Consider the following 9,914-nt stretch of genomic DNA (forward strand, 5'->3'; position numbering starts at 1 on the left):
ACTCAGTTAATCACATCAAGCATTCATCATGGACTCTGTTGGTGTTTCTTCTTCTGTGTGGTATTGGTGCATCCCTACTAATATATGCATGTATGTGAAAAACAGTATGTTAGAGTAGCATGCCCGAATTCACAAAATTAGCAAAATAAAGATTATGAATAGTAATGAAGTTTTTTCAATAGTTGCAAAATAAGTTTTCAAATGTAGTACACAGTGTGTGATTTCAGATGCACAGCAAGTCATCACTTACCATATATGGCTGTCATGGTTTCCTTGTCAAGGGCAGTCCTTCGCTCAGCAGCACTGTCCGTTTTGCTCTGTCCTCCTACAAAAGACAAAACACAATGCATGAATGTTTGAATAGGGTGCAGAGGATGTGCAACAGTTTTCTGACTAGTTTCAGATTTCCAAAAGGTTTTGTTCATGTTAACGTTAGAAAACGTTAGTAAAAAAAAAGATGTATCGGTATCTTTTAAACATTAAAATAACCAAAATGAAATAGAAGTAGAATTAGCCATTTTAAAAAAAACTTTATTTTTATTATCTAACAATTTGACCTGATATTCAAAACTGTTTACCTTTCAAATTGCTGTGGATAAGAACCTCCAGTGGAAAGGCGGCCATTAAAAGAACACGCACCTTTGAAGTGGCTGTTTGGGCCTGTAGGGCAGAAGTCCATTGATGCTTTAGAATTTTTATTCCCGTGCCATGGGCTAACTCCACCTGCAGTTGTGATCACATAAAAAATACATTTTCAATATAAATTGTTTTTAAAAAACACATTTGAGTATGTATGTATAGACCTAAATTATCAGTAAACAGTAATTACATATTCAGCATCACTGGAACCCTTAAAATAAATAAGTAAATAAATACATACATACATAAATACATACAATTAAAGTCAACAGTGTTGTTACAGACAGACTAGGCCTACTGGTAAACTAATCAAAAAAGCTTACCTACAAACTTATACACTTGGTTAAGAATGTACAAGGGAATGACACTAATGAAGTAGCACCGTGTATTTTGCAAAGTGGAATTAAAATACTTACTTTAGCAGCACCAGACAGAGAATCCTTGGATGGAGCCTTTGGAACCTGTAAAGGAAAACATTTACAGATTAAAAACAATACGCATAACACTGAATGAATAAATAAATAAATAAATAAATAAATAAATAAATTGAATAAATACCAGAATATCACAATGTTGCACAACAATCTAAACCTTACTGCTTGTAAGTCATGTGACATATTTTGATGGAGGTATGACGTGAATTTATCAATACAATGCAAGTGAACAGAGTTTTCATGTTCTGAAAAAACAAAAGAACAAACTTAATTGTAAGCCATAAGATTCCTGTAGTTTTTGGGTCAGAACAGACCAAAACATTCCTCCAAAATAACTACTAAAAATACTGACATCAGCAATGAACTTTATGATCACGATTAATTAACTCCTACTGCCATCCAGTGCTCTGTACACATGTCAAGCACTAGGACTGTATATTTATATGCATATAGTCACCATATCTCCATCAGAAAATGTCTTCTTTATTATGCTGAAGAAATGTTCAAATCACTAGGACTCTAGGACTATTTAAATCTAATATTATTATAAATCTATATTTTAATATCTAATAATAATAATAATAATAATAACAACAACAATAGCAATAGTGAAATGCATAACTTACATCAAGGACATCTGCATTTGACTCCACAGGCTAAAATTAATATAGTAAATTGATATGTTAGTAATAGTACAGATAATGTTACAAAATAAGTTTATCTAATAAACTCAAGATGTACAGTAATTGTGGCTCTTCTAGTGGGATGATGATATCACAAAATGCAGAGATTTAAATATACAGTATAGAAGTTTGCATGTAGATGTGATATAAAGTGCAACTGAATGTCAAAGAGAGACTGTCAGAGAATATATTTAATTATTTATCAATCATATTGGGTATCTTTACAAGCCTGCCGAACATGCTTTGACCAATAAGTAATTTTTGAGCAGAAGCACTGGTCTGAAGGACAGCAAACATGGATAGTGTTTTGGAAAATCTGATAGCATAACTATTGAAATACTGACTGTTTTCTTATTATGTGACATAACAGCATGTGACAGGCATTACATTAAAAAATATATATATAATAATAATACTTACTTTAGGAGGATGTGAGAGGGGAGCATGAAGTTGAGACTTTGGCATCTGTAAGAGAAAAAAAAGCATACAGTATATTAAAAACAAGTCACTTTTAACACTGTCCATCAGGAAAAAAAAATTATGTAGCAGACTGTTCTTTGTTCAGATGCAGTGTACAAGTACAATCAGGGCTGTCACAAGCATGGGGTTGCAACCCTAGGAACAATGTACAAGTATATTTGTTTTTTATCTTTAGCATATTACAACAGATATGAACAACATGCAAAATGTGAACCACGGACATCTGCAACAGATTCCACAAGCTACAACAAATAAAATACATATATGATAGGTATTTAATGAATGCAGTGAGAGACTGTTCAGGTTAGGCAAAGTGTTGATTGATGCTTGTTATACAGTATAGTTGCTTGCTAGGTTTGTGTAATTGTAAAATGCACAAAAAAAAAAATGATAATGATAATAACAAACAAATTAGATTTAAATCTTACTTCAGGGACATCTGCATTCGATTTCATGTGCTGAAATAAATATGTAGAAATATTACTGCTGAGCAACAAAGGAAATACAGAGCATTGTCATTAATAAATATTATTAAAACTTAACTGTGCTTAGTATTATGTAAACAATTCTAACCTCTCTGTGTAAATGCTGTGTAGCCAGAAGGAGAGGTGGGATTTCTGTGAAAGTAAAATTAAATGTGAATATATTTTTATAAATACAGTAGAAGAGTGTATTTTATTTAGTATAGTACTTACTTTCAAGTATTTCATTTTTCAGCCTCTCGTTCTCTTTTTTTAGATCCATGTTCTCCTCTCTTAGCTGATTGATGACACGTTGTAGATGTTCGATTTTTCTTTCATTCCATACCTTTAGATCATTTGGTAGGTGTGTGGGGTAAACCTTAAAAAAAAAAAAATCTGCCACTTTTACTTTTTTAAAAAGTAGCTCTTGATTGAAATAAGGTTGGAAACGTCTGGAGTGATTATATATGAAGGAATGGTCTCAGAGCTGTTATCTTGGTAAAAGGAGGTTGCAAAAAGTATTAAAGTCCAACTTTCAAGTTGAAGATCACTGTTAATGAACGTGTAGATAAATAGTGTAGGAACCAGTTTTTCTTGAAAATATAATTCAAAATACGCTATTTAGGCTTCTGGAGTCGTTTTTGAGAGAGAATTTTACTTCCGCATCTGAAAAACTGGCAAAAGCGGCAGTGACCCCAGGTGAAAAAAAAATATACTTAAATGCAATGAAAATACACTTAAATACCCGCAAATACATTTTTAGTACATTGTTATTTTTTTGTGTTAAAAAAAGTGTGATGTTTATACACTATGAATACACTAATTAAAAGTATGTTTATACTTCAGTAGGACTTAAGTACACTTAAAAAAAGTATACTAAATACCAGTAATACTTAAATAAATTTTTAGTGTACTAAAATAAAGTATACTACAGAAAAAACATGCAAAAGAGTTGTATTAGTGTGTTTTTCAAAAGTGTGCTTTAAATGCTTTAAACATTAGTTGATTATTAGTAGACTGTTTACATACTAATCCTAAGTTTAAAATAAGTTAATATATAAAAAATCTATTAGTAATGTATTGTAGTAGAAATATATTTTCTCAAAAGTTGTACTTAAGTACACTTAATATGAATGCATTATTAGCACTAACACCTAAAATGATTTTGAGTGTGGTAATTTTAAGTTTACATTAAATTGATTTTATTAAAAATCTATTAGTAATGTATTGTAGTAGAAGTAGATTTTCTCAAAAGTTGTACTTAAGTACACTTAATATGAATGCACTATAAGCATTAACACTTAAAATGATTTTGAGTGTGGTAATTTTAAGTTACATTAAATTGATTTTATTAAAAATCTATTAGTAATGTATTGTAGTAGAAGTACATTTCCCCCAAAATTGTACTTAAGTACACTTAATATGAATGCACTATAAGCCTTAACACTTAAATTGATTTTGAGTGTGGTAATTTTAAGTTACATTAAATTGATTTTATTAAAAATCTATTAGTAATGTATTGTAGTAGAAGTACATTTCCCCCAAAATTGTACTTAAGTACACTTAATATGAATGCACTATAAGCCTTAACACTTAAATTGATTTTGAGTGTGGTAATTTTAAGTTATATTAAATTGATTTTATTAAAAATCTATTAGTAGTGTATTGTAGTAGAAGTACATTTTCTCAAAAGTTGTACTAAAGTACACCTAATATGAATGCATTATTAGCACTAACACTTAAACTGATTTTGAGTGTGGTAATTCTCCCAGGTTAAAAAAAAGTGCACTAAAATACACTTTATTTAAGTATACTTAGTACACTTTTCAGTAATGTACTAAAAGTGCTCTATTTTCGCGCACTAATTTTGTACTTATTGTACTAAAAAATAGTATTAAGTATATTTTAAGATAAACTTAATACCATCTAAGTGTACTCAACTGTGCTATTTTGAGACACCATGAAATTGAACTAAAATGTGCTTTTAACATACTATATCTGTATTTAAAAAAACAGACTTAGTTACAACTAGAAATACACTTGAACCCTCATTTTAAACATTTATAAATATATTTATGACTAATTTAATGTATAACAATAATATATTAAAAGAATATACAAATTGTGAAAAAAATGTGCTAAAATACAATTTAAGTACACTTAGTGCACTTCTCTAATGTACTTAAAGTGCTCTATATTCGCGCACTAATTTTGTACTTATTGTACTAAAAAATAGTATTGAGTATATGTTAAGATAAAATTAATACCATCTAAGTGTACTCAACTGTGCTATTTTGAGACACCATGAAATTGAACTAAAATGTGCTTTTAACATACTATATCTGTATTTAAAAATATATATATTTAGTTACAACTAGAAATACACTTGAACCCTACTTTTGAACATTTATAAATATATTTATGACTAATTTAAAGTATAGCAATAATATATTAAAAGAATATACAAATTGTGAAAAAAGTGTGCTAAAATACAATTTAAGTACACTTAGTGCACTTCCCTAATGTACTTAAAGTGCTCTATTTTCGCACACTAATTTTGTACTCAATATACTAAAAGTTATTCTTAAGTACTTCTTAAGATAAACTTAAGATCATCTAAGTGTACTCAACTGTGCTATTTTGAGACACCATGAAGATGAACTAAAATGTGCTTTTAACATACTATCTCAGCATTTCCAAAAAATGTATTTTGCTACCACTTCTAATAGAATTGAAACATATTTCATAAACCTTTAAATATACTAATTATACATAAAAAATAAACTTACTGATTATTTAAAATACATGAATAATATATAACAAATGTATACAAAGCGTATTTATAATGTATTGCCCACATATTTTTATCAATAAAAAATACACTTGTTGATTATTTAAAATACATAAATATATAACAAATGTATGCAAGGCGTATTTATAATGTGTTTCCCACATATTTTTATTACAAAAAAAATACACTTGTTGATTATTTAAAATACATGAATAATATATAATAAATTTATACAAAGCATATTTATAATGTATTGCCCACATATGTTTATTAATAAAAAATACACTTCTTAATTATTTAAAATACATGAATAATATATGATAAATGTATACAAAGTGTATGTCACGCCCTTGGACTGTTTGTCTTGGTTTTTCCCAGTGTTTCCCAATTGGACTGTCTGTTTGGTTTCTCCCATGCCCTTTTTTGGTCTTCCTGCTCATTAGTGTGATCCCCTCCACCTGTTGTTGTAATTATCTCCCCTTTATAAGTTTGTTTGATTTCCTTGTTTCTTTGTCTGGCTACAAGCGTTACACCTATGTTCCTTCGTTGTGTGCACGTCTTCTCCTGCCATTCCTGTCTATTGTTACTCTGCCTGAGGATTTATTGAAGACTTTTTATTGAAGACGTTATTTTTTGCTTTCCTACACGTTTCGTGACAACGTATTTATAATGTATTGCCCATACATTTTTATTCATTATAATACACTTAATTAATTAAAATATATGAATTATATATAATAAATTTATACAAAGCGTAATTATAATGTCTTGCCCACATATTTTTATTAATAAAAAATACATTATAAATACGCTATGTATACATTTATTATATATTATTCATGTATTTTAAATAATCAACAAGTGTATTTTTTATTAATAAAAATATTTGGGCAATACATTATAAATACGCTTTGTATACATTTTTTATATATTATTCATGTATTTTAAATAATTAATAAGTGTATTTTTTATTAATAAAAATATGTGGGCAATACATTATAAATACGCATTGTATACATTTTTTATATATTATTTATGTATTTTAAATAATTAATAAGTGTATTTTTTATTAATAAAAATATGTGGGCAATACATTATAAATACGCTTTGTATACATTTTTTATATATTATTTATGTATTTTAAATAATTAATAAGTGTATTTTTTATTAATAAAAATATGTGGGCAATACATTATAAATACGCTTTGTATACATTTGTTATATATTATTATTGTATTTTAAATAATCAGTAAGTTTATTTTTTATGTATAATTAGTATATTTAAAGGTTTATGAAATATGTTTCAATTGTATTATAAGTGGTAACAAAATACATTTTTGGAAATGCTGAGATAGTATGTTAAAAGCACGTTTTAGTTCATCTTCATGGTGTCTCAAAATAGCACAGTTGAGTACACTTAGATGATCTTAAGTTTATCTTAAGAAGTACTTAAGAATAACTTTTAGTATATTAAGTACAAAATCAGTGCCCGAAAATAGAGCACTTTAAGTATACATTAGGGAAGTGCACTAAGTGTACTTAAATTGTATTTTAGCACACTTTTTTCACACTTTGTATATTCTTTTAATATATTATTGTTATACTTTAAATTAGTCATAAATATATTTATAAATGTTTAAAAGTAGGGTTCAAGTGTATTTCTAGTTGTAACTAAATATATTTTTTTAAATACAGATATAGTATGTTAAAAGCACATTTTAGTTCAATTTCATGGTGTCTCAAAATAGCACAGTTGAGTACACTTAGATGGTATTAAGTTTATCTTAACATATACTTAATACTATTTTTTAGTACAATAAGTACAAAATTAGTGTGCGAAAATAGAGCACTTTTAGTACATTACTGAAAAGTGTACTAAGTATACTTAAATAAAGTGTATTTTAGTGCACTTTTTTTTTACCTGGGACGTCACGGCCGGTAGAGCGGTCAATGTAAACCATAGGAAAACAATGGATCGCCATGACTGTTCGGACGCAGAGAACATTTAAAATGTTTATTTACACTCGTTTGACGAACCACAGACACAAATATGAGCCGGTTATGTGGCCAAGAGAGCAGGGACATGGCAGGATTAAAAAGAACAACGGTCAGAGACAAATTAAGTTGTAATGTGAGGAGAACAGGGCAGGTGTCTGACAGAGATCAGTGTTAGCAGACGATATCTAATCGGGCAAAATTATAGCATTGGTCACCTAGAAGTATTGATTCTACTTACCAGTAACACAAACGAATAATCGTGGATGAAGCGTGTCATACTCGTTAATATCCAACGTTACGTGATATAGCGGGTTCTTATTACCGCGCACGCGAGAGATAAACACCTTTTTGTTTTATTAAATGCTTCTATGGGAAATGCCCCCAAACTTGATGTGCTGTCTCTGACTCTGCACTTTGAGGCTTGCTGTCTGAAATCAAAATAGATAGCTTATATGCATTTCAGGCAAAGGCATGAGTAAGTTTATGGTAGAGATAATTTATTACTCTGATCAAAATACTTGTACGTACAAATAAACAGTAAAATGTAATCTCAATTACAGGTTGACTATATTTAGGTCACAAATACCTATAAAGTAAAACTTTTTAATGCCATTGGTATAAGACAATTAATATTGACAGCATACAGTCAAGTTGTCTGCTGGTATTCATCAGGAAGCCCTTACCTGCATGTGTTGTGTCAGCTATTAAAGATGTTACAGAGGAAGGATTACTTTATAAAGGTTTTGAATGGCCCCATTTTGGTGACAATCAATAAAAAAATAATCACAATAACAAATTGTCTTAATGTATAAATGTTTTTATGAGGTCAACAACACATATATATCAAGCAGATCTGCATTTATGGCTCATTCAATTCAGTTTAATTTATGCAGCAATAAATCGTAAATATTATTTCATAGTACTGTTAATACCCAACTTAAAACACACAACATTGCAACTGTTAATATATGTAGATGTACCAAACATATACAACTGAAAGAAAAATATTTTCAGTGTGGTTATCACACTAATGTGTTATTTTAGAGGTGGTTAATAACAGCTGGCTCCACACCGATATAAAGTTGGTTCGACGTTTGACGTTTGACATTTGTCAGAGATTCAGCCTTGGAAATCTTCAATAGTTCTTTAACGATTGAGCACAATGACAAGAAACATATTATGTTCTAACTGTTTGCAAATGTAGAAGAGAACACACAATATGTTTTATTTGTTTTAATCTGCCTTAAGGAATTGTAACTGATAGAGTTTATAATGTAATAGTGCAGGATAGGGACCGTCTGCAAAGTGCAAAACGCAGAGCAAAAAGCACAATTATTTCATCTAAATGCTTCACTTGTGAAATGTATAAAACATAAATTTCAAATTTAAGGGTTGTGTCTTATTACTGGTTCATAAAAGAACATTTAGATATATATTTTATTCACAGATCTATAGCGCAACAAAAGTTATTGAAATGAAACCATTGAGTAAAAGCTCCTAAAGCATGACAAATATTGTGCAGTTTACCGCCCCCTAGAGGAAGATACCGAACTTGTTTTGACCAAATTTGACATTCAGGAGTTTAAATGAATTAATTTTAGAATGCACACAGTTTGATATGTAAACTCCAGGTGGTGTGTCTGGTTACTTGTTCAAAGATCAATATTTACAGCCATCTTTCACTATCAAATGTAAATCAGGATGTACGCTATTGAATTCAATTTGAATCTGTTAACACATTCATTCTTGAAACATACAGTTTTGCCAGATCAATTTCAAAGGTTGTGTCTTATTACTGGTTCATAGACCAACAATTCAATGTTGGTTTTATTCACAAAACTACAACACAGCACATGATATTAAAATATCAACGAGTAGGTCAATCAATGTAAAGTACATATGTTCTTCCATCTTAACTTCAAAGAATGTGTCTTATTACTGATTCATAGGAGAACATTTTGGTGTTGTTTTCAGTCATGTAACTATAATAGAACACATACTATTGAATATGAAAGCACTACATAATTTACTTAAAAATAAATACAAGCTTCTGTCTCAGCTTCAAAGGGTGTGTCTTGTTACAGATTTCATAAAGAACATTTTGCAGTGGTTTTCATTGTCAAAAGTGATGCAGAAGTCACGCTATTGATAATAAAAAATCACTTGTGAAACCTTCCAAAGAGTGTCCTGTATTACTGCCCCCTAGAGGAACATACTGCTGTTTCGACTGAGTTTGACATTCAAACTATTTAAATAAATTCATTTAAAATGCATACAGTTTTCTGTCTCGACTTCACAGGCTGTGTCTTGTTCCTTGGGTCTAAAAGAGCATTTCCATGCAAGTTTTACTGTCATATGTAAATCAGGATACATGCTATTGAATTCAATTCAAATCTGTAAATAAATTCATTTAAAATGATTGCAGTTT

The sequence above is a fragment of the Garra rufa genome, chromosome 2 (genome assembly GCF_049309525.1).
Source record: "Garra rufa chromosome 2, GarRuf1.0, whole genome shotgun sequence".
Lineage (NCBI taxonomy): Eukaryota > Metazoa > Chordata > Actinopteri > Cypriniformes > Cyprinidae > Garra > Garra rufa.